The following is a 26,160-nucleotide window of genomic DNA, read 5'->3' as shown; positions in this document are numbered from 1 at the left end:
GGAAGGACGTTGGGAAAGAAAGGAACCCATCAGACGGACGTAGTTGATAGGAAGGACGAAGGTTTGGAGCTTGAAGAGGAGACTGGAATGCCACACACGGTCATAGGCGCGTTCAAGGTCGAGGGAGGCTGGCTGAGCGCGAGGCAGGCCCTCTATTGGGGGCGCCGCTGTTGGCCGCTGGGACCACGTGTTCCACTGTGGCGCCCTCACACTAAAAGCGGGCTAGGAGGCGTGCGCCGCCACAGATTACGGCGCGATGGTGCAGAGATCTCTATGGGTCTTCGACGTCCATGACGTCTGGCGCGGATTCAAATTCCGCTGCACGCGGTACCAGAGGTTTGAAATTATGCAAGTCGCTAAGTGCTCTCGTTCTCAAATACTGGATGAATAAAGTCTGGGAATCCACGTGTCAAGGGCTACACTTCTTTTCACCCTCCCTTCCCGCCCCTCCTACCCCTTTCATCAGTTGTTTGGAAGGAGGTGTGGAAAACACCCACACCCACCCACCCACCCACCCACACACACACACACACACACACACACACACACATATGGATTACTATTCCTCCTCTTTTACGTTTGGGCATTGTCTAAAATATAAATCAAATCAACTTTTTATTAACAAATACACTTCACACGCTTTTCACACTTTGTTTTCGATTTATAGTCAGTCACTGTACACTTTAACTACTCACACTTCACTGATTGTTTTGATTTCTTTTACGGTTCCTCCCTTCATCACCAACAAGAAACTGAGGTTAGAACTCACGACGGGTGTTGCTTAGTATACGCCAACAATCGGTAGCCCCATCAGTGGCGAATTACAGAACATACCAAAATGGCTTCGAATGGTCCACAACGTTCCAGAACATTTCTCAACATTCGAGAGGATCCTACAATGTTCCACAATGATATTGGATGTTCCGGGATGTTCCCGAACATTCTAGGTCTTCTCGAATGTTGCAGACTCTTTCCAAACGTTCCAGAATATTCCCGGATGATTGTGGAACATTCCGGAATATTCTGGAATGTTGAGGAATGCTCTAGAATACTATTGAACGTTCTAGAAATTTCTAGAGGGCGATACTCCCCATCCCTTTCATCTCCAAAAGCACGGGCACCTTCTTTATGCACAGGGGGTTGAGGGCTACCTGGGGATATAACTGCTTGATCGTACCAGGACTCGTTTCTGAGATTTACCGGCACGCACATTATACACTTACTTTTATAATATGTATTGAGTTTACTTGCTTCGTGTAAGAAGAACATCCAATGTCAACGCAGAAAAAAGAACGCATTGTGAATATATCGGGTGATTAAAAGTCAGTATAACTTTGAAAACTTAATAAACCACGGAATAATGTAGATAGAGAGGTAAAAATTGACAGACATGCATGGAATGACATGGGGTTTCATTAGAATAATAATAATAAAAAAAACAAAGTGTATAAAAGGAGCTGTAATGAGAGAGAGAATCAGATGCGCCAGCAGTCGCTGCATGTTGACGTTACCTGAAAAGGCGCTTTTAGTGAAGCTGTATTATCATAATGGGGAATGTGCTAGTTCAGCGTTAGGATCCTATCGCCATAGGAAGGGGATTCGAACGGGTAAAGGTCCGTTGACAAATGCAACTGTGGCGAGAATGATTTCGAAGTTCGAAGCCACGATAGACCCCGTAGTGGCCGACTGAGCACAAGGCGTAATGCTGCTGAGACAGTTCAGGAAGAAGTAGAGACTGTAGCGGGTTGGTCTATGAACTGGGAAGTCAGCGTTCGTGCAGTCCCACGTCGCACCGGCATTCCATACACTACTATTTGGTTGGCACTGAGGCGTACCCTCCGATGCTATCCGTACAAAATCCATCGGCATCATGAACTGTTACCTGGCGATTTAGTGAAGCGGAGTGCATTTGTGGTGTGGGCGTTTCAAAAAATGGCGGAAGATGACGATTAGTTGAGAAACGTGTTGTGGACCGACCAAGCTCATTTCACGCTCCGAGGGTCTGTCAAAGCCCACAACTGCAGAATTTGGGCTACAGAGAATCCTAGAACTGTCGTGGAAACTCCATTGCACGACGAGAAAGTCACAGTATGGGTTGGATTTACCACATATACCGTTATCGCGCCTTTTTTCTTCGAAGAAATGCGTGATTCGGGTTTTGTAACTGCTACCGTGGCGGGTGAGAGATACGCCGATATGTTACAGAATCGCATCATCCCCAGCCTGGCTGATAAACACCTGCTGGAACGTACGATGTTTATGCAGGATTGCGCTCCACCCCATATTGGTAGACGCGTGAAAGATCTCTTGCGCGCGTCGTTTGGTGATGATCGTGTGCTCAGCCGCCACTTTCGTCATGCTTGGCCTCCCAGGTCCCCAGACCTCAGTCCGTGCGATCATTGGCTTTAGGGTTACCTGAAGTCGCAAGTGTATCGTGATCGACCGACATCTCTAGGGATGCTGAAAGACAACATTCGACGCCAATGCCTCACCATAACTCCTGACATGCTTTACAGTGCTGTTCACAACATTATTCCTCGACTGCAGCTATTGTTGAGGAATGATGGTGGACATATTGAGCTTTTCGTGTGAAGAACATCATCTTTGCTTTATCTTACTTTGTTATGCTAATTATTACTATTCTGATCAGATAAAGCGGCATCTGTCGGACATTTTTTGAACTTTTGTATTTTTTTGGTTCTAATAAAACCCCATGTCATTCCAAGCATGTGTATCAATTTGTACCTCTCTATCTACATTATTCCATGATTTATTCAGTTTTCAAATTTATACTGACTTTTTGATCACCCGGTATTATCCGCACAAACGTTAACAAAAAAATTGTCTGCAAGAACAACTGTAAACGGTGGTATGAATATATTTGGGCCGCGTACTACTGAAATACCTTGACGCTAAGCGTTTCTTACCTTGGAGTAATAAGATGTAGCACACTCTCAGTCTGCACTCTCACGCTCATAGAGCCGTCAGGAACACGAGGTATTCCACGCACTGGGAGAATTTGCTGGTGTAATCTGTCACTTTGGATTACAGTAGCTACCACGCTGCCCGTTGTTACGGTAGCTACAGGCTGAGATTTAAGATGGCGTCTTCCTGGTCAGACCTTGCGTCGCCCAGCGCCGTTCTGTTCCTCTGCAGGTCAGTCGTTGTTAATGCCAACTCTTTTATTTCAGCGTGGTCGTCGGCGAGAGACGGCGCCTCGTGGGTGGCCCATAATTCACGCTCGCCTCTCCGGCACGCATTATTCTCCGCGCACCGAGCACACACGGGATCGTATTACACGTGTGTAAATTCGGCGCGGCCCGCTCTCCCAGTTCTGTAGGTCGTTCTTCATGTGGACAGCACCCACCTAAACACTGTTTACCTCTGACCAATCTAAGCAACTGTGACGGCGCTTTATTCACTGGGCTATAACGCCCACCTCTACTACCTATTTGGAACTCACGACTTTGGCCTCTAGGACTGATTGTTCTTGACGTAGTACGAAATTTAATCATTATTTTACCTGACAGCGCTATGTCTGAATACCGTTAGAAACATGTGTGCGGAAACGTCTGCTGCGTTAGTTACGCTGTAAACTACAGAACCAGAATCGCATTTTAAGATTTAGAAACGAGGACTACTAGATCTTATTGAATTGCGAATTTTTTAAAAATGGCCATTCCTTATTGTGAAAACAATGCACTTCAGAAACTGTGTGAGTAGTTTATCTCCCGCGAGAGTTTAAAGAAACAATGTTTCTAGAAGATACAATTTCCTTGCGAACATTTTCGTTGGATAATATTTTATGATGTTGGTAAGGGTCTAATTTAACAATAATGGCACCTCGATCTACATCTACATCTCGGTCATTTCACGAGAGGCATGTGGATTTGTCGAAGAAAGACGAAAGTAATGAGAAGTAATAGAAATAAGAACAGCAAGAAACTTAACATCAGGTTTGACGCTCACGAAGCAGATTGAGTTAAGGAATTCTGCTACCTAGGAGCAAAACAACTAACGACGGACGGTGCACGGAGGACTCCAAAGCAGACTAGCATTGGCAAAGAGGGCATTCCTGGTGAAGAGAAGCCTTCTAGTATCAAACATAGGCCTTAATTTGAGGAAGAAATTTCTCAGAATATACGTTTGGATCACAGCAATGTATGGTAATGAAACATTGACTGTGGGAAAAACGGAATAGAAGAGAATCGAAGCATTTGGAACGTGATGTTTCAGAAGACTGTTGAAAATTAGGTGGACTGGTAAGGTAAGGAATGAGGAGGTTCTGCACGGAATCGAAGAGGAAAGGAATATGTGGAAAACACTGACAAGGAGAAGGGACAGGATGATACGACATCTGTTAAGACATCAGGGAACGACTTGCATGATACTAGAGGAAGCTGTGGAGGCAAAAACTGTAGGGGAAGACAGAGATTGGAATACACCCAGCAAGCAACTGAGGACTAGGCTGCAAGTGCTACTCTGAAACGAAGGAATTCGTGGCGGGCCGCATCAAATCTATCAGATGAATCACGAAAAAAATAAAAATAAAAAATGGAAGGAAGCGATATGTTATCCGATTCTTCCCGGAAAGAACTCTCAAAATTTCAGAAGCAAACTTCTCCGTGATGTACAGCCCCTTTCTTGTAGCGGCTGCCACAGGACTTTGCTGAGCATCTCTGCAACGCTTTGTAGACGACCAAACGATCCCGTGACGAAACGCGCCGGTCTTCATTGGATCTCCTCTATCTCCTTTATCAGTCCTACCCGGTAACGGTCTCAGAATTGATGAACAATACTCAAGGAACGGTCGAACAAGCGAGATTATGAATTACGTTGAAGTAAACGATCTGTTGACACGTAGCCTTCATGGATTCAGAAAATATCGTTCTAGTGAAACACGACTATTTCCTTACTGATACGAAGTAATAAATGCTGTCGACAAGGGAACTCAAATTGACTCAGTATTTGTAGACACCCGGAAAGCTTTCGTCACGGTTCCTTACAAGGGACTTCGAAGCAAGTTGCATTTCTTGAGTATTGTCTCATTTGTGCAACCAGAATGACAATTTAATGTCATAAACGATACAGTTCGTAATATCTGACGAAAATTCATTGGAGTAACATTGATGTGATATCTGGCGCCCTCCAAGGAAATTTTATGGGCCCTCTGCTGCTCATAATCTACATAAACAACTTAAAAGACAATCCGAGCAGCCCTCTTCGGTTTCTTCAGATCATGCTGTCGTTGTCCGTCTCGTAAGCTCATCAGAAGATTGAAAACAATTGAAATGATTTACGCAAGACAGCTGCATTGTGTGAAAAGTAGTAATTGACTCGAAGCGTAAAATCATTTACATAAAGAGGAGGAGCGTTCAATAAGTAATGGAACACTTTTTTCTCTCGGCAGGTTTCGGTTGAAAAAAATGCGGAATTTGATGCGGGAAATCGTGGAATATTCCTGCTTCAGCCTTTAAGGTTTCGTAAAGCTCTGATATGTGGCGGTGCTTTACGCGGCCTTCAAAATGGCGTCCGTAGCGGATGTGCGTTCCACACAGAGAGCTGTCATAGAGCTTCTTTTGGCAGGACAGCAGGGGATTAAAGATATTCACAGGCGCTTGCAGAATGTCTTCAGAGACCTGGCAGTGAACAAAAGCACTGTGACTCGTTGAGCGAGGCGTTTGTCATCGCAACAAGATCCCGCAAACCTGTCCGATCTCCAAAGTGCCGGCAGGCTGCACACAGCTGTGACTCCCGCCATGTTGGAATGTGCGGACATTCTCATTCGAGGTGATCGATGGATCAAATACACCTCTGTGTTCCTCGTCGCATAACAGAAGACAATAAAGTGATATCCAAGACCATCTGTACGGAATTGCTTGCGCGTTACAACACCGATCGCGACAATTTCTTCTCGAACATCGTCACAGGCGATCGAACAAGGGTTTATCACTTCGAACCAGAAACAAAATGGCAATTCATGGAGCGGCGCTCTACCACCTCCCCACCGAAGAAAAAGTTCAAAGCCGCAACCTGAGCTGGAAAAGTCATGGTGATGGTCTTCTGGGACTCTGGAAGAGTCATTCTGTTTGATGTTCTCCCTCAGATACCTCTGAAGTGTAGTGTGCTACCCTCAGGAAATTGAAGGAACGACTTCAACGTGTTCGTCACCACAAAAATCCAAACGAACTTCCCCTTCCCCGTGAGAACGCTAGCCTCACATAAGGCTGCACACCCGCGAGGAGTGCGCCGTGCGCGGCTCGCGGTCATGCCGTTTATTGCACGTCATCTTGTTTTTGTGGTTCTGTTTCCTCGGTTTTTCTTTTTGAAACGTCCCCTTAGAAAAATTATACATGACAGTGCTTAAACTGACACACAATATTTTTAGCGCAACGAAGTCTGACTTTCAAAAATCCCTACAAAAGAATGGCCCTGACTAACATTAACCTATACCTTTCACAAATCACTTACCTCACCAAAAATCTTCGTTACTCGAACTACTGCAATACAGCGAGCGCCACTACTGCCACTACTGAAGGCACTAACTACTAATAGGCATAGTTAGCAAATGAAAGATTTTAATAGAGAACAAACAATGTATTTACCTTAATAATGTTGAAAAATCATAATATACATAGCAGTTCATGACATCCAGTCTTGCAAATTTCAAAACTCCGCCATTTCTCTCCCCACATCCACCACTGCTGGCGGCTCACCTCCAACTGGGCAACGCTACGCGCTGTTAACATCCAGCTGCCCAACACTACAATGGCAGACAACAATGCAAACTAGCCACAGACTGCACACAGCACAGCCAGTGATTTTCATACAGAGCGCTACGTGGCGTTAGCAATAAGAAAACCTAAACAGCCTACTTACATAGCTCCCATGCTCCCCCACAAAAAATTTTACAAATTGTTTTGGGCAGTGGCCAATACAGATTTGAAAAAATTTTTCATAGTTACTATAACAAAGATATCAAATGCACACACTTATTGATACAATGTTGGTCATAAGCTAAAATTTTCTCACAGTCCATAAAGACAGTCCTGATCATTCATTACAGTAAAATTGCAGTGTTTTTCTCAAAGTCTGAGCAGTAAAAGAAAATGCACACGGAAGTAGTGGATTTCCATGCAGTCTTGAAGAAGTAGTGTCGTCCTTCCAACGGAAAGACAGTGCTGACTCTCGACATGCAGACAGGTAATGAGCCACAACAGAGCAAACCCACAGCAGAGTCATTCGACGTTTTGAAGAGTATTGGTAGGTAGGTCATCACACAGTAGACCCACTGTAGTCCTGGTAGAGATTACGGTATTGGTGGGCCACCAGAGGTGCAGACCCACTGTACTCCTGGTAGAGATTGTGGTATTGGTGGGCCACCAGAGGTGCAGACCCACTGCCGTCCTTGTAGAAATAATGGTACTGGTGAGTCAGCAAAGGTGTAGACCCACTGTAGTCCTTGTAGAAATAATGGTATTGGTGGGTCATCAAAGATGCAGACCCACTGTAGTCCTTGTAGAGATGGCCAGCAGCCATCTGTTGTGACTGTGCAGTTGCACAATCACCATTGAAGAGTCTTGTGGATAATATAGTAAGTCCATAGCCACCACTTGTGCACTCACAAAGTTTTTGGAATTGTCCTTAGAACCAGCAATGCTGTTATCCAGTCCCTTGCTGAATTATTAACACACGTGCAAACACTAACAGTCCCTACTTCTCACATATTGTCCATATACTATGACCAACAGAAACGTGTGCAGTGAAATGGAACTTACAAGTTAATAATATGATGAACTGGTGTCAATCACAATTTTATAACATAAGAATACAATTACAAAGGTACAAAACAATACAGATAACATTTGTAGTACAGGCTTTACAAAAGAATCGAAATAACATATACATCAGTGTTACAGGAATTATGACATGAGTACATACATAAAAGATCAGAATAACTTCACACTTGAGCATTAAAACAGAACAGAATAAGTAATGTCTAAGCATCATTACAAAGAAAATAACATATTATAAGAAAAATTCTACAACATAACTCTTATTAGCTAAATGCATTAAGACAGGAAAAACACAAATTCACATAGAGTAATAACACAAAAATACAGGACAGGGTTTGTTTTCAGTCTGACATTTGGTACTGCAGTCCACCCCAAAACTTCATTCCATATATCTTTCCTCTTATTTCAACATTTGTTTCCACCAAAAAAATTCTATCCAAGCATGCTTTCTGTATTTATATGTTCACACATTTCTTACCTCATTATTTATTTTCCGTTATCTTACCTCATCATTTATTTCCAAGAAAATCCTACCTAAACCTTTTGTCCCTAAACCCTACTTTTTTGGTTCATATCCTCTTTCAAAATACTTTTTTGGCCAAACCATTTTCTTATAGCTTCTCAATGCATTTCTTCTAATTCATCACAACTTGTTCTCTTATATGGCCTACCCCATCTTAAGCCAACTTAGATCTACTGAGCTCAGATGCTAAACTAAGGGATGAGGCAATGCAGCAGCACAAAACAATTAACACAAACAGCAATGACAAAAAAATGCAAATTGGTAAAGCAAGCAGCAATATTACAACTAATATAAGGCAATGAGCAGCAAACAAGAACAATACATCAGTAGTAAACTGGCGTAACAGAGTAATGTAAAGTGAAATTTAGTAGCACTATGCCTGGCAAACAGCAGCAGCAAATGCAATAACTTATATCTAAACATGTCATAGCTCAAGCAGAAAAAATATTACAGTAAAAATGGCCATGTTTAATACCTATGTCACATCTTAACACTAGAGTGATGCCTCACAAAAACTTACTCTGCAAGAAAGTTACCAAGTCATTAAAAAAATTATTTATGCAATTCCTGTGAAGGGAAATGTCTATTTGTGCTCTCTTTTCTAGGAAAGTACATTATAAACGTATTCTTTACTGGGTCTGTAGACAGAAAATAGTGATATTAGTACATCTATTAAATTTTATAATAACCAATGCTGCAGTGCAGCTAGAAACTAGATATAAAGAAAATGAGCAAATATGTACAAAGGAAGGCATGAAACATCATTCATTAGCCATATGGCACTTCATAAGGTAGTAAAAAAATCTCTCAACAAGAAAGACAGTAGCCATAATCAGGTGTATAGACATAAAAATATTTCTCGTCATTTCATTAGGCATTTCAGTAAATATCATAATTAAGAGCTCCACAGTGTTATCATACGTTTACAAGTTTGAGCATGTCATATTTGCGATGGATAATGTCAATAGCGAGGATAATGGCCCCCCCTTTTTTTCTCCATCTGTGCCTCTGAAAGGCACACACTAATGGCTTTTTTCCTGGCGACTGTCGTGCAGCTGGGTGCCCATGACTCATTACGTGAAGGTGGTCACTTAACTTTCTTACTGAAATATATACGACACCAGTTTACATTACAGTGACAGTCTCATATAAAAAATTTCACAGGTTGAGAATTTGCGTTGCAAATGTGTAGAAACAAAATCCTATGAATATAACAGTGTTCAAAAAGTTTTCATCGGCATTGTGATACATTTGTGCATTTACACACATTTCATAACTCTTAAAGTGCGATTCTTGGTTTCCAACATTCTTTTCCACAAATCAGAGTCCCTAACAACTACTCATTATTCATATACGTATTCGTCGACACTTCTTCAATGTTTCATCAAAATAAATACGTAGCATAATCAAATTCCTCATTTACGGTAGCATCATCTTATTGATCATAAACATACCTCAACAGCATAATACACATCGTCATCGTAAAATTAACATCATAACACCTCAGTCAAATCTCAAAAACGTCGTAGCTTTCTGCAATAATGTCAAAAACTAAAAAAAATTCTCTGCTCATTTCAATAGTGTCATCTACCTCAAACGTACTTTAAAATCATGCTCCCTTACCAAATACATCATTCAAAGCTCTCATAGTATCACAATGGTTCCAAAAAATATGAACAGTTCACAAAGTACAGACAAAATACAAAGTGTGAAGTTATCCAACTGTGTACTTGCACAAACATGTGTCACTGATGTAGTAAAAAAAATGTTTATCTCTCAGTTAAATGATCAGATAGCTGTGTAATTTGTGTGTTAGAAAAATATGGTACCGATGTGTAAAATTGTATAAGCAAATACCATATTAGCTAGGGCTCCTTGTGCTTGCCAAACACATGGTACACAAAGTAGGCGTGTACCCCCTGAGGATTAATGAATAATACCCTCAGGTGTTACAGATTACAGCAATGGAATGAAATGTATCACGGAAAACCTTTGTATCATTGTACTTCAAATATCTTTAAAAATAAATGTTTTAAGTACAAAATTAATCACTCAAATAGCTGTACTGTAGCGCTAAACTGTGCGTCTTGTTGTAAGATAATCTCTGTGGAAGTGTCGTAGTTATCGTCCTCCGAAAGCTAAGTTCTGCAAAGGTCAATGTACTTGCCTCATGATAAACAAAAGTGAAATGCTTTGCTTATATTTATCTTAGTTATTACGCTTATTGTCGTGATAAAGAAAGTACTGTGCTGTAACGTATTGTTGTGCTACGGAAAAGGCTGTCTCATTGTAGCTATACCACAAAAGTTACTACTAAAACATGTTTTACTTTCCAGAATAATTCAGAAAAACTGTGCAGATATAAAACAGAAACACCGCAAAAGCAACATTGTAAATTGTCACTCATTAGTAGCGTCGTGATAAAATTGTGTAGCTGTCACATAAACTAACCACTGTGTCATCTGGTATCTCACAGAAAGTACTTTAAATCCAGAACGTATTTTCGAGTAAACCAAAATGTTGCATTAAAATCTCATTAGCAGTACTGGTAAATGTTCTAAGTATATAAGCCTGATAGTCGTTACGTAATCGTGCAACTAACAAGCGCCGGCCGCGGTGGTACAGCGGTTCTAGGCGCTCAGTCCGACTGCTAAGGTCGCAGGTTCGAATTCTGCCTTGGGCATGGATGTGTGTGATGTCCGTAGGTTAGTTAGGTTTAAGTAGTTCTAAGTTCTAGGGGACTGATGACCACAGATGTTAAGTCCCATAGTGCTCAGAGCCATTTGAACCATTTTGAACTAACAAGCAAGAATGTACACACACAATAGCACTGTGTAGTCTGTTCACAATAACAATGCATTCATAATTTCTGTTTAAATGAGTTCTCTTGGTTCTTGACTGGATATTTAACTTCAAACATTGTTGCATGGTAACAGTTTCTTAAGTTTGACAAAGCATACTAGAAATGTGAAGTGAAAAGTTTTATGGCAAAGACAAAGTTAAAAAGCAGATTATCTTTCAATAAACGGTTTAACATGTGAAATGTGGTGCAGTCTTTTACCCTTTCCAGTGCGCAGAGTTTCAGCTTCAAAGCAATTATCATGTTGTATACGTCGGTAAAAAAATACTGGAATTTTTCTCAAGGTTAGCTTATGTTATTTCTCTCTGAGCCAGATGGTGCACGTGGCTGCCTGCGGTGCAGGTCATTGTCTGCCTCTTCGTTGGCACGCGTCGTTATTGGGATTTGGAGGTATAGCTTCTACAAATTCACCTTGTCGAGGGGGCCGTGCTCTGTTTGAATCCCGCCAATTCTGATGCAATTCAGGTCTGTTGTTACGATCATATCATCTGTCGTCATGTCAGTAGATTCCATAGTTTCTTTCTTGTCGATCACGTGGTGGAGAATTTCTCCCTGAATCGTAACTGCACACTGGACCATTGCATCTGAAGTTATTCTGTCTCCCTTGATAATAATTATTTTGGTTCCCATATTGTCTGTTTCTCTGTCTCTGTGATAGTCATTACCGCAGAGAGGTGATCTTTCCCTGTAATTATTGCTACTCTGCCAACGATTGTCATACGGGTGGTATCTGTTTTGGTCACGATTTACGTTGTAAGAATAGCCTTGTCGTGTCCAGTTATTATCTCTTTCATCGCGGAATTGTGAGGGATGTGACCAGTAACTGTTGTGTTCCAGTTTTCGCGTCCTGCGATTGTCAGTGTCAGTTTCCAATTCTTGTAACAGTCCCTGAAAATCTTCAATGTCGTCTTTGCAACGTCCTGCCAAAATAATATGTCGTAAATGTTCAGGCAATTTGATTAAGCAAATGCGGATGAGTTCTGAGGCGCTGTATGCGTTTAAAAGATACTGATTCTTATGTAACATGTCTTTGAAATATTTGATAAGACTGGAAAGTTCAATTTGTTTGAAATGTTTCATTATTATGATGCTATGTTTTACTCGGTCTTGTGTAGCTTGAGACCAATATGCTGAGAGGAAGGCATGATAAAATTCTCCTTCACTGTGACAATCGTGAATGACCGATTGCATTCTTACAGCTGGTTCATTCTCTAAGTAGCCACACATAAATTCTAACTTGTGCTCCAATGATCAGTTGGGAGGAAACCAACGAGAGAATTGATGAAGCCACACTTGTGGATGAATGTCGTTGCCAGAATTCTTAAATGTTTTGAATTTACGTGTAGTAATGAACAACTTATAGTCAAAATCATAATGTCGGCGAGTTGCATATCGGTCATTGTTACTTCGTTTCGGCGGTTCCATCTCAAAATTCGGTGTACCTTTACAATTTCTTTTATAATTTCCAAAGTGCCCTGTGTTATTATTTTTTAGCTGTTCCGTATTTCTATGTCCCTCTTCCTTTATTGGAGTGCGAGTGTCCTCTGAAATATGTAATTCTTGTATTACTTGTGCCAACTGATCTTGTACTTCCCGGATTTCTCTTTTGTATTGTGTATTGATTTGATTTTGATTTTGTTTGAATTTTCTAATTTGTTCATACTCTTCAGTGTCCGTGAAGGCTACAGGTCTTGTGTCATTCAGATCATCATCTACCTTTGTAGATAAGTTAGTGAACTGATCTGAAAGTTCGGCTACTTTATCCGATAGTGAAATTATTTCCTCTGTGTGTTTTTCTGAACCAAGTTTCAGAGTGTCCATTTGTGTTGAAATCGTATCTACTGTGTCCTTTAAGTTTTCCTGAGTTTTTGCGAGTTGCATAACTGAATCAGTAGATGCAACTGAGTCAATTTTAGCTTGCAAGGTGTCGTGATTTTCATGAACAATAGTTTGCAGTTCTTTTATGGCTGCTATGTGATTCTGTAATGCATTTTCATGACGCGAAAAAATAGGTTGGAAATGCTCACAAATTTGTGTTTTTACGTCATTACAGACTTTTTGGCATTTCGATTCAATGTTATGTAACTCAGTAGTTAAATCTTCACGTGTTTGTTCAAGTGTGGTGTCTAACTTCCGAAGATTTTGTTCCATTGTGTTAAACTGTTGCTGTGTTTGTCTCTGGTGTTGTTCCATTGTGCCTAACTTTTGAAGATTTTGTTCCATTGTGTCTAACTTTTGAAGCTTTTGCTGTGTTTGTCTCTGATTTTGTTCCACTGTGTCTAACTTTTGAAAATTTTGTCCCATTTGTTTCTGATTCTGTTCAAGCGTTGTGTCTAACTTTTGTAGCCTTTGTCCCATTTGTTGCATTAACTGTAATAACAGTGCACTGGTGTCTGAAACATGTTCCTCAGTGCTATTCGGCAGTGCATTTGAACCGGCAATATTCGCATTTTGAAAAGCAGAAAATGTGTCTTGATTTATTTGAGAAAACGGTGAGGACGCAAAACCTGAATCTACAGTATTTGCAAGATTGTGTCCTGTCATTTCGGAATCCTGAGGCGAGCTGTTGACGACCGATCGATCGATAATGCTTCCCAGTTCACTAATTGTTTCACTGCCTACACCATTATTTGCAGCCCGCTCCATTTTCCTATGCACAATTACCAAATTACTACTTTGAACATTAGTTAATTTATTACATGGTGGCGCTAACACACTGTTTCGTCTTCACTGTCATTTCTCAGTTTACTTTGGAGCCTAGTATTACGTTTTTCACACGCCATTATTGTCACAAGATTTCACACGACAACACAGAAAACCACAATTTGAAGAGCAAAAATAAGAGAACACATTAACATAGCACTGAAAATAATATCTAGTTAATCGCAAGCGCAGCTGCGAAATACTTGGTGCAAATCTACATGCATGCCACAACAACAATGAAAGACTGCAACTACAAAGGAGATTCTCTCTGCAATAACGTGCTATCAATAAACAATAGCTACACTAATTACACAAACAACAAGAAAAAAATCTGAAGGTTCCAGTGAGGTATACTCGGCTAAGGGTCGACATATGAAACGTCCCCTTAGAAAAATTATACATGACAGTGCTTAAGCTGACGCACAATATTTTTAGCGCAACGCAATCTGACTTTCCAAAATCCCTACAAAAGAATGGCCCTGACTAACATTAACCTATACCTTTCACAAATCACTTACCTCACCAAAAATCTTCGTTACTCGAACTACTGCAACACAGCGAGCGCCACTACTGCCAGCTAAATAAAATATTTAAACTACTGAAGGCTCTAACTACTAATAGGCATAGTTAGCAAATGAAAGATTTTAATAGCGAACAAACAATGTATTTACCTTAATAGTGTTGAAAAATCATAATATACATAGCAGTTCATGACATCCAGTCTTACAAATTTCAAAACTCCGCCATTTCTCTCTCCACATCCACCACTGCTGGCGGCTCACCTCCAACTGCGCAACGCTACGCGCTGTTAACATCCAGCTGCCCAACACTACAATGGCTGACAACAATGCAAACTAGCCACAGACGGCACACAGCACAGCCAGTGATTTTCATACAGAGCGCTACGTGGCGTTATCAATAAAAAAAAACCCAAACAGCCTACTTACATTTTAATTCGATTTACTGGCGTGACTTGGTTGCTGGTTTGCTTGCTCGTCAGTGGTAGCAGCAGCGCTTATTGATAAGTGCAATGTCGTACCATCTATGGAGCGACCGCTAGTATTTCCGGGTCGTCGTCTGTGAGAGTCAGTCCGGACGCGGGAGCATTGAAATCGGGGACGAAGCGCCAGTGAGTTACCGACAGCCAATGCTCGCCGGCCGCTGTCGACACACATGAACTGTCCGACGGAAGTAGATTGGAACAGGACGACCGTTCGTCAGTCGTTCGGTTGGTCGTCTCTGGGGCGACGGGTATTTGGTGTTTTGACCGTTTCTGTGCCTCATCACTTGGTCATCTTGCCGGACGTGGGATATTTTTTTCCCCACGTCCAGCAAGATGACCAAGTAATTTTTTCCCCCGCGTCCAGCAAGATGACCAAGTGACGAGTCTCATTTTACTAAAAGAAATCAGTTACATTTCCAGAAAATTATCCGTTTTATAGGTTATTGAGCTCTTTGGAAGAGCATTATATCATTTTAAGAAATATAGCAACCAGCAACATTTATGAATTTTTATTTAGCATATATGCTTTCGGGATATCATCTAACTACAGTTAACGTAGTGCATATTTCAATCTTCAGTTAGTACCAAGTTAGAACGTCGACAGCAGGTAGTATGCTGCCGCCGGCCTGGGCAAAATAACAACTTCGTTTAGCTACTATACTTTGCGGTTTGTATGCTTAACATGTATTACTCGTTACATGTATTTACTTTTTGTTCTCCTTTTTGTTGTTCCGATTTTCATATTTTTAATCATGGCACAGGCACTTTTTCATTTGTATGTTGCACAGAAACAGCGCAGTATCCGCCATGTCACCAACTGACACCTTAGTTTACGTAGGAAAATTATATCTATGGTCAAATTTAGATTTTACTTATAGGTTCTGAAAGTAATATTTCTAGTTTAAGCTTCCGTGAGAGTAAAAAAAAAATAATTTGCTTATCATGAGTATTCTGAGTCCTATGTATATGGTTATTTAATAAGTGTAATAGTGACTGGTTAATTAAACTATGTTGAATATTACAAACATAATATAGAGTATTTTAAAGATTTAATATTACATATGTTACTCACAGTTGGTATGACATTTACAAACAATAAAGGCAGAACAACTGACTAACATGATGTAGGCCTACTATATGCATTGGATGGGATCATATTGGATATGACACCTGAACTAAAGCAAACCAAACTCCGCCCGAAATAGGCCACGAATACCCAATGGCAGCGGCCGCCATCCCCAGCCCACAGGCGCCACCGGACGCGGGCATGGAGGGACACGCGGCCCCCCAATCAAGCAGCCCGCCCCACAAGGGCCGAGGACACCCCGCCCGCCAACAGCGCCAGGCAGGCGGGATGGTCACCCACCCAAGCGCCAGCGCAGCCCGGCAGCGCCCAACCTCGGTGTTACCACTACGGCAAGACCGATGGCATGACATCAGAAAGATATGGTCCCTTATTTATTATTAGTGTTACGCGATTGCAGTCTTTCTCGGCGTATTCCACTGATGAATTCTTCTCGGGTTGTCAGCCGAGTGGTGGCGTCGTCTTATCCCAACGTTTCAATGAGTTTCGTACCCATCATCTTCGCCAGTGACGTTTTCTTTACCTTTGCTTTCTTAATTAAAGATATAGGCTATTAAAAAAATTTTTTTGATTGTTTCTGTTGTGTCCTCACTGCCAATAAGCACACAATGCGTAAGTACTATAGATTTTTTATGGAACATAAGCACGTGGTAATTTTATGTATATGGTTTGGTGGCCTTCCCAAGTGTTATATGGGGCACGTCGAAAAATCTATCTTTATTTGTAGTCTATTACTATGTATCGGGTACACCGAATCCACGTTAAAACTCCACCGATAGCGCAGTGCTGTGCGGCAAGCTTGGGAGAGTCATGTTCGCCGCCGTCATGCACGGATGGTACGACGAATTTTCCACTGTGTGAGTTTTATCAGCGAGATTTTTATCCAGAAAAGCGTTAAGTGCGCAGTGACTTTTGTTTTGACGCCTTGCGATGTAACAGAGAAATACTATAACAAGTCCCATAAGATGTTGTAGCAATAAGACTGTAGAAACCGGTCACCTCGGAACGATCAAACTGTCTACATTGGAATTGCTAAGTGAGAAGTGCTTTCTTCATTTCCAAACAAACAGATCGTCTAAGAGCACGGCATGTGCACCTTCTAATCAGTGTGGGGTTGCATGAGTAAAGCGTGGAAATTCCTTAGGAAAATTTCGCTGCGTAGCTCTGCTTGTTATTTAGGATGCCATTTGAGGATACACATTTCTGAGAATAAATTCAATTTCTTCAAGTAAGTTCATTGTTTTCCTTTGTTAGCCAGGTGGTGCATCATTTACTCTTAAAACACGGACGTTCGAGTATAAAAAGGAATGATAAAAATATGAGACTTTAGTGTCCCGTTAATGACGAGGTCATTAGAAACGGAGCACAAGCGCGAATAGGACAAGGAGAGTGGGACGCAGAGAAATCGGAAGTGTTCTTTACAAGGGAATCGTCCCAAAATTTGCCTTAAGCGAACTCACGACTCAACAGAAAACGTAAATCTGCATAACCAGAAGGGAATTCGTATTTTCTTCCTCTGGAATGAAATCTAGCGTCTCATCCTCACAAAGAGAAAGGTTTCTTTATGTTGCATTTTATTGATGTTGGTTATTTATACAACATACGTAATCGACTTCGGAATAGGTATTCCATTATCAGCTGTATGTGCGAAACAAATTACGTCTACGGTACATCGATTCAGTGACAGATATCTCAGTATGGATAAACGATAACGGTTTCCTGCCACATCACTTTAGCACCTTGGTGAATATCCCGTCAAGTTATAGGAAAATTGACCTTGGAGCGTACTAGTCCAAACTGAGGTCCATAACAGTACACGTGCGCTTTGAGTGTTACTGGTCTGCAAAATCGTCTGCCGGTAGATCTCAGTTTTCGTTGGTATACTTCAAGGCCACTTTAGTATTAATTTATGTTGTAAAACTAAATGAAAAAAATATATGGAGGGCTTACCTGCTTTTACTTACGAGGTTAAGTGGTATGGCAGGATACCGGTGGTTATCAGCTAATCATGAGAGGAAGTACAATCTGTATGTAAAGAAATGACGAACCACGACGGAATTACCCGAATGAGACGGAAATCGCTAGATGCGTTTTACGTGTACACATAAACAAATGGTATCAGTTTCAAAGCAATTATTCGACTTGGCGTTGATTTATAGAGTTGTTGAATGTCCTGAGGGATGTTGTTGTGGTCTTCAGTTCTGAGGCTGGTTTGATGCAGCTCCCCATACTTCTCTATCCCGTGCAAGCTTCTTCATCTCCCAGTACCTGCTGCAGCCTACATCCTTCTGAATCTGCTTAGTGTATTCATCTCTTGGTCTCCCTCTACAATTTTCACCCTCCACGGTGCCCTCCAACACTAAATTGGTGATCCCTTGATGCCTCAGAACATGTCCTACCAACCGATCCCTTCTTCTAGCCAAGTTGTGCCACAAACTCCTCTTCTCCCCAATCCTCTTCAATACCTTCTCATTAGTTATGTGATCTACCCATCTAATCTTAAGCATTCTTCTGTAACACCACATTTCGAAAGCTTCTATTTTCTTCTTGTTCAAACTATTTATCATTCATGCTTCACTTCCATACACGGCTACACTCCATACAAATACTTTCAGAAAAGACTTCCTGACACTTAAATCTATACTCGATGTTAACAAATTTCTCTTCTTCAGAAACGCTTTCCTTGTCATTGCCAGTGTACATTTTATATCCTCTCTACTTCGACCGTGTGCAGTTATTTTTCTCCCCAAATAGCAAAACTGATTTACAACTTTAAGCGTCTCATTTCCTAGTCTAATACCCTCGGCATCACCCGATTTAATTCTACTACATTCCATTATCCTCGTTTTGCTTTTGTTGATGTTCATCTTACATAATCCTTTCAAGACACTGTTCATTCCGTTCAACTGCTCTTCCAAGTCCTTTGCTGTCTCTGACAGAATTACAATGTCATCGGCGAACCTTAAAGTTTTTATTTCTTCTCCATGGATTTTAATTCCTAATCCGAATTTTTCTTTTGTCTTCTTTACTGCTTGCTCATTGTACAGATTGAACCACATCAGGGAGGGGCTACAACCCTGTTTCACTCCCTCCCAACCACTGCTTCCCTTTCATGTCCTTCGACTCTTATAACTGCCATCTGGTTTCTGTACAAATAGCGTTTCGCTCCCTGTATTTTACCCCTGCCACCTTCAGACTTTGAAAGAGAGTATTCCAGTCGACATTGTCAAAAGCTTTCTCTAAGTCTACAAATGCTAGAAACGTAGGTTTGCCTTTTCTTTATCTAGCTTCTAAAATAAGTCGTAGGGTCAGTATTGCCTCACGTGTTCCCATATTTCTGCGGAATCCAAACTGATCTTCCCAGAGGTCGGCTTCTCCCAATTTTTCCATTCGTCTGTAAAGAATTCGTGTTAGTATTTTGCAGCCGTGACTTATTAAACTGATAGTTCGGTAATTTTCACATCTGTCAACGCCTTCTTTCTTTGGGATTGGAATCGTGTTGAATTCTGTACAACTGGTGCGTTAGCTCGTGAAAGTGTTGAGGTGGTTGAGGGGACCTGCTCATAATGCTCGATACGTTCTCAATTGAGGAGAGATACGGCGACCTTGCTGGTCAAGGTAGGATTTGGTAAGCACGAAGACAAACAGTTGAAACTTTTGAAAAGTGCGGGCGGGCATTATCTTGTTGAAATGTAAGGTCTGGATGACTTGCCATGAAGGCCATGAAAAGGAGGCTTGAATATCGTCTACGTACCGGTGTGCTGTCAGGTGCAGCGCATGACTACCGAAGGAGTCCCGCTATGAAACGAAATGGCACCGTAGACCCTCACTCCTGGTTCAGCGCGCATATCGGGCGACAGTCAGCTTGGTACCCCAACGCTGTCTGAAACGTCTTCAGACACATTTTCTCTGGTCATCGGAGCTTAATTCTAAGTGGATCTTATCACTGAAGACTCCAGTCAATGACAGTTCCGGCCGAAGACGCGTCTGGAGACCCCCTGGACGGAGGAGGGATGCCAACCCGACTTTCGCGCGCCATTGGGTCCGACAACCAGGACTGGTGGTCCAGGGTGCCATTTATTTTCGTCGTCATCAAAGCGGTACGTCGATGATATTCTACGACCGGTACTGTTTCCCTTCATGACAAACCATCCTGGGCTCACATTTCTGCAAAATTCTGCCCCCTCGCACAAGGCAAGAATTTCTTCTGCTTGTCTTCGCCCTTGCCCAACCCTACCTTGGCCGGATAATTCAGAACTTTGGTGCATCATGTGCAGCGAATGTGTGTAGCATCATGGGGAGGCCCCTAAATCAATCTCGCGATTGCGACGATCTAATGCGCCAGCTGGGCAGAATTTGGCACGATACCCATCACGATGTTATCCAACAACTCTGTCAATCATTGACAAGACGAATAACTACTTGTATAAGGCCCAGAGGTTGATCAACGCATTATTAACGTGCTCAATTTGTGAAGCTCTTTCTCTTGACTAAATCTTCCATTTTTTCTGAGACTGTAATAATCTGTTTGTAATTGTACATTAAAAAAAAATTAAAAATTAAAAAATGGCTCTGAGCGCTATGGGACTTAACTTCTGAGGTCATCAGTCCCCTGGAACTTAGAACTACTTAAACCTAACTAACCTAAGGACGTCACACACATCCATGTCCGAGGCAGGATTCGAACCTGCGACCGTAGCGGTCGCGTTGTTCTAGACTGTAGCGCCTAGAACTGCTAGAACCGCGCGACCGATACGGTCGCAGGTTCAAATCCAGCTTCGGGCATGGATGTGTGTGATGTCCTTAGGTTGGTTACGTTTAAGTAGTTCTAAGTTCTAGGGGACTGATGACCTCAGGTGTTAAGTCCCAAAGTACTTAGAGCCATTTCAGCCATTTTCGTATAATAGATTCTAGAGGCGTGTCTCTGAGATGCTGTCGTCAAGAACGATGGAGAGATTAAAATCAGTCTTGTAACTACTTCCCCGCCTCGCTCGTTATAGACTTCACGAGACAGATACTGATGAGCCAGAACATTCTGACAATATGCTCAATAGAAAGTTGGTCCATATCTGGAACGCAACACAGCAGCAATTGTCCGTGGTGGGCATCCGACAAGTCTTTGCCAGGTTTGCTGAGGTGTGTGACACTAGCGTGGCTCTTACTTTCTAGAATTCCCGTTTCTTCACGCAAACCACCAAATTTTTCTCCTTTTGGTTTAAGAAGAATTTTAAGACCCATTTTGTTGAAACAGAAGATGAGGAACTCATGCCACAGCGGCTGAGAAGTTGCGTCATGTCACTACGTGTCGTTTATTACTACTGATGCTTGTGATTCACTGCTATCATACTTCCGAATGAAATTTTCATTCTGCTGCGGAATGTGAGCTGATATGAAATTTCCTGGCAAATTAAATCTGTGTGCCGGACCGAGACTCGAACTCGCAGCCTTTGCCTTTCGCGGGCAAGGGCTCAAGCACTACTCACGGCCCGTCCTGACAGCTTTACTTCCGCCAGTACGTCTACTATCTTGCGAACTTCACAGAAGCTCTCCTGCGAAACTAGAACTGTTGGAAGAAAGGATACCTCTGAGACATGGCTTAGCTCCTGGGGGACGTTTCCAAAATGAAATTTTGATTCTGTAGTGGAGTTAATTCCGGTCAAGAGTTTGGAAATGCTAAAGACGTTAAGCATAGATTTAGATTTCATTTTTCTGGGATTCAAAAACATCTTACCTTAGTACCAAAGAGGCTACGAAAAATCTTAAGGTGACATATGAGACAGCGGAAATAAGAGTGAAGTGACTGTAGGATTTCAATGGGCTGGTAACGGCAGATAAATAATGAAAAGAATTAATTTTACGATCAGTACCAGATCACCGGAGACAATGCCCTGACTGGAGAAAAAAAAGCAGTGAAAAGAAAATTGCGCTAAGCATGGTATTGATTTATGCTGCAATCACACTTTTTATATGTTCTTCCATTTAAATATATTTAAGCATGTTTTCAAAACATACGTATGTATGCTGATTTCAATTGTTTATTTCAATAGAAAATACACATATATATTTTATTATATGTCTTATTTAAATATTTAAGTCCGTTGTGGTATTATTTAATTTAGTTCTGGTATTAATTAACTGTAATGAAATTTGGCACATTATCAAAACATGCTAAAACTAAGAAAAAATGGGTGGGGGTGCACAAATCACTTGATATTTTTGTGTGGCTCCCATATAAGTACCACACGCATAAGACTACAACTTCTCGGCTCCTGCGGTATGGGTTCCTCGTCTTCAACTTCAGCAAAATAGGCATTAAACTTCTTCTTAAAACAAAAGGAAAACAGCTAGATGGTGTGCGTGAAGAAACACGGAACATGAGGAAATAAGGACCACTCTAATGTGACAACAAATTTCTTGGAGCAATTCCCATAAATTATATGCCGGTGGTGCTGGCACCCGACAGCGTTCTACAAGTGTTCTATCTAGCTTACATCAGATGTTTTTCGAAGTCAAGCATCCAGCGAGAGCTTACTATCATGCTCTTCAAACTACTGTAGCAAGATTCTGCCCTGTGAACTGTCATCACCATCGGGGAATGTAAGCGAACGTACCTTCGGTTCGGGTTAGGGGAAATATACATGCATATGATGTTGTTTAACGACAGTATGCCTATTTAATTGATACTCACCTTGGACTGTTCAGACCACGTTCGCTTCTTCCCTCGTAGTACTGCACTGCAACAATGCTGGAACGCCACTATAACGTTCAAATAAGACCAGAGGGGAATTGGGGGCAGCGGGGAGCTTCACTACAGAGTGACGTCACACGAGTCTGCTAGAAGTTTGGTTATTATTAATCTTTGTGCACTTTGCACAGCTGCACTGCTCACACTCGAAACATGTTATTATTGAGGTCACATTCGCATCCAGTCAGTACAATCCACCAAGGCGACGTTGGCTGTGCAGTTAATCCAGTTCTGAAGTGGTGCGGCGCGGGAGAAGCGCGAGAACATCCAATCGTATTTCTCGCTACCTGTGCCTGCGCCTCCATTGTACTCTGTCATTAGAACTGCCACAGGTCACAGCGTATTATGCTTCACAAAGTGCAAAAGCGTCCTACCTCCACGTTCTACAATGAGCCGTATCCGTCCAGCACCCTGCCACCTATGTGCGATTTCATCGCCCTTGAACCACTTTATGTACGAGGGGTGTTCCATATTAATTTACGCTTTATTTTTATCTCATCTTTCATGGTGTACCTTTGACTCATCATAACGGCCGCAAGCAATGATACTGTCGTCTAACAGTAAGTGACAGGACAGCCACTTTTATAGTGCCATCCCTGCACAGTACACCTCAGGTTCCAACTGCCGTGAGTGAGTGGACAGCTTGGAGAGTGATCCTCAAGCACAACCCTAATCGACATCATTTCTGTGGAAGGAGGGTACAAACACAACGCTTATTCACAAGCGAATGGTGGCCGCGGAAACTGTGCACTGTCACGAAAAGTCCTCTCGTAACATGACAACGCTCGCTCCATAGAAATCGGAAAACCACAGCTATCATCACTTAAATGGGATTCCAGGTACTACTATACCCATAGCCATCACATGAGTTGGCCACTTTACCTTTTGTGAGTCCTCCTTGAACCACTTTTCTAGAATCTGTCACACTCAGAGGAGGACAACTGCTCATAGTCCCTGGAAGTCTGTTAAATGCTATCCGCACAAAGGTTTCTTCATAGACCTGAACAGGTGGTAATCATGAGCAGCTGAATCAGGAGAATGCGGTGAGTATGGCCGTATCTGCAACCTTACTTTATCGATGGGAATCATGGTTTCCCGATTAGTATGGGGACGAACGTAGCAGTGTTGCAAGAGAGATTTTCATGGTGTTCTGCAAACCTAACTAACCTAAGGACATCACACACAGCCATGCCCAAGTCAGGATTCGAACCTACGACCGTAGCGGTTCTAGGCGCTACAGTCTGGAACCGCGAGACCGCTACGGTCGCAGGTTCGAATCCTGCCTCGGGCATGGATACGGGACTGATGACCTCAGAAGTGTAGTCCCATACTGCTCAGAGCTATTTGAACCATTTGAAGCGCCTAGAACCGCTCGGCCAGTCCGGCTGGCGGTGTTGCGCACTCTCCACAAACTAATACCAGTTTTCTGTGAGTATTTTCTGTGTTTACACCCTCCTTCCACAGAACCTACGTCGTCCAGTGTTGCCAATTATGATGAAGTCCATACTGTCTGCTCACGCAATGACATCAGATGGAAAATGGATGGTACTGCGCAAAGGTTACACTTTTTGTTACTATTCTGCCACCTTAGGTTAGCCCTAAGTACTAGCTCTTGCATCTGTAAAGATGAGTCAAATGCTGGATCATCAAAGATGGGGAAAAGTAAATTGTAAACCATTCTAAAACACTACTTGTAGATGCTCACGACAGCAGCACATGAAGTGCCGACCAGCCTCGTCGTTTCCGACATGCTAGTTCCCATTCGACGGACCACAACATTCTCACTTTGTCAGAGTCGCTATGTCCGTGGAATTTCTCACTATCGCTTGAATGATACTCCGTTCTTGCTTGTTCCACATTTATATGAGCGACGTCCAGAAAGTAAAGAACGATTGTGGTAGGAAATGCGAACGGTCGACATCGGTGTATTGGGAGAATTCTAGGAAAGTTTGATTCATCTGTAAAGAAAATCTCGTATAGGATGGTAGTGCGACCTATTCTTGAGCACTGCACGAGTGTGTGGTATCTGTACCAGGTCGGAATAAAGGAAGACATCGAAGAAATTCAAAGGCGGGCTGCTAGATTTGCAAGTGGTCGCTTTCTTTAATCACAGTGTATGTCCAAATGATGCTAAAAGTTACTATCCTTATACAAAGAAAAGTATTGGCTTATCGATAACCTTCAAATCGTAAGCTACACCCCCATTTTTTGTAAATGCAATTAGTGAATTTACTGATGGAACATTTGTTGTCTATATCTGTGGTCATTTTCAGAACTCAAACTAATAATTAAATTAACCAATTTAACACGACTGAATTTTGAACTGCTGATGTATCACTGTATCACCACAATAAAGTAAAAACAGTGAATAGTTGAGGGAGTTTGAATTAGAAAAGTGGCGTATTTAAGTTTACAAAAATAATGACCAGATTTTATTAATCCTTTTATACTTACAATGAGCTGGTAAATCTTACAAAAAAAATGACAAACATTGTTTACATTAATCCAGTGTGAGGCCCAATTCTATTCAAATGGAACCAACTACAGTCAAGTGCACCACAAACTATGGTTTACGGTGAACATTCAGTCTGGAACCGCGCGACCGCTACGGCCGCAGTTCGAATCCTGCCTCGGGCATGGTTGTGTGTGATGTCCTTAGTTAGTTAGGTTTAAGTAGTTCTAAGTTCTAGGGGACTGATGACCTCAGAAGTTAAGTCCCATAGTGCTCAGAGCCATTTCAACCATTTTACGGAGAACAGGGAAGCGGCATGCCACTTCTCAGATTTGTTACTGGTAGGTTCGAACAACACGCTAGTGTTTTAGAGATTCTTCGGGAACTCAGGTGGGAATTCCTGGAGAGAGGGCGAATTTATTTTCGAAGAACACTATCGATAATGTTTAGAGAACCGGTATTCGAAGCTGACTGCAAAGCGATTCTGTTGCTTCCAACATACACTGCGCACAAAGATTACAAGATACTAAAAATTAGGACTGATATGGAGACATATAGATAGTCGCTATTCCGTCGTTCAGTTTGTAAGTGGAACAGGAAAGAAAATGACTAGTAGTGGTATACGATACCCTCCGCCAAGCGCCGTTTTGCAGATAGCCGAGTATCCATGTAGATGTAGATGTAGACGCAGATGTAGACGTAGATGACCCACCATTGTGATCGGAAGAGTACCAGTTAGCTGCTTGCCCCGCCTCTGAGTGAGAAGAGGTTTGTTGCCAAGCCAGCACGCCTCATTGTTCTGTAACTTTCGAAATGACAGCACCCATCGAAAATGCCGCCAGATGTGAAGTGCGAGACGTCATTTATTTTCTGAATGCACAAAGTGATCTGCCTGTCAAAAAGTATAGACAAATGAATGTTGATTGAGATAGTGCATCGAACAGGTCTTCAGTGAGGTAATAATGCATTACGTTTAATCAAGGAAGAACGAGCG

This window comes from Schistocerca serialis, chromosome 8, assembly GCF_023864345.2.
Source record: "Schistocerca serialis cubense isolate TAMUIC-IGC-003099 chromosome 8, iqSchSeri2.2, whole genome shotgun sequence".
Taxonomy (NCBI): Eukaryota; Metazoa; Arthropoda; class Insecta; order Orthoptera; family Acrididae; genus Schistocerca; species Schistocerca serialis.
The sequence above is the reverse complement of the archived record's forward strand: the minus strand, read 5'-3'. Positions refer to the sequence as shown.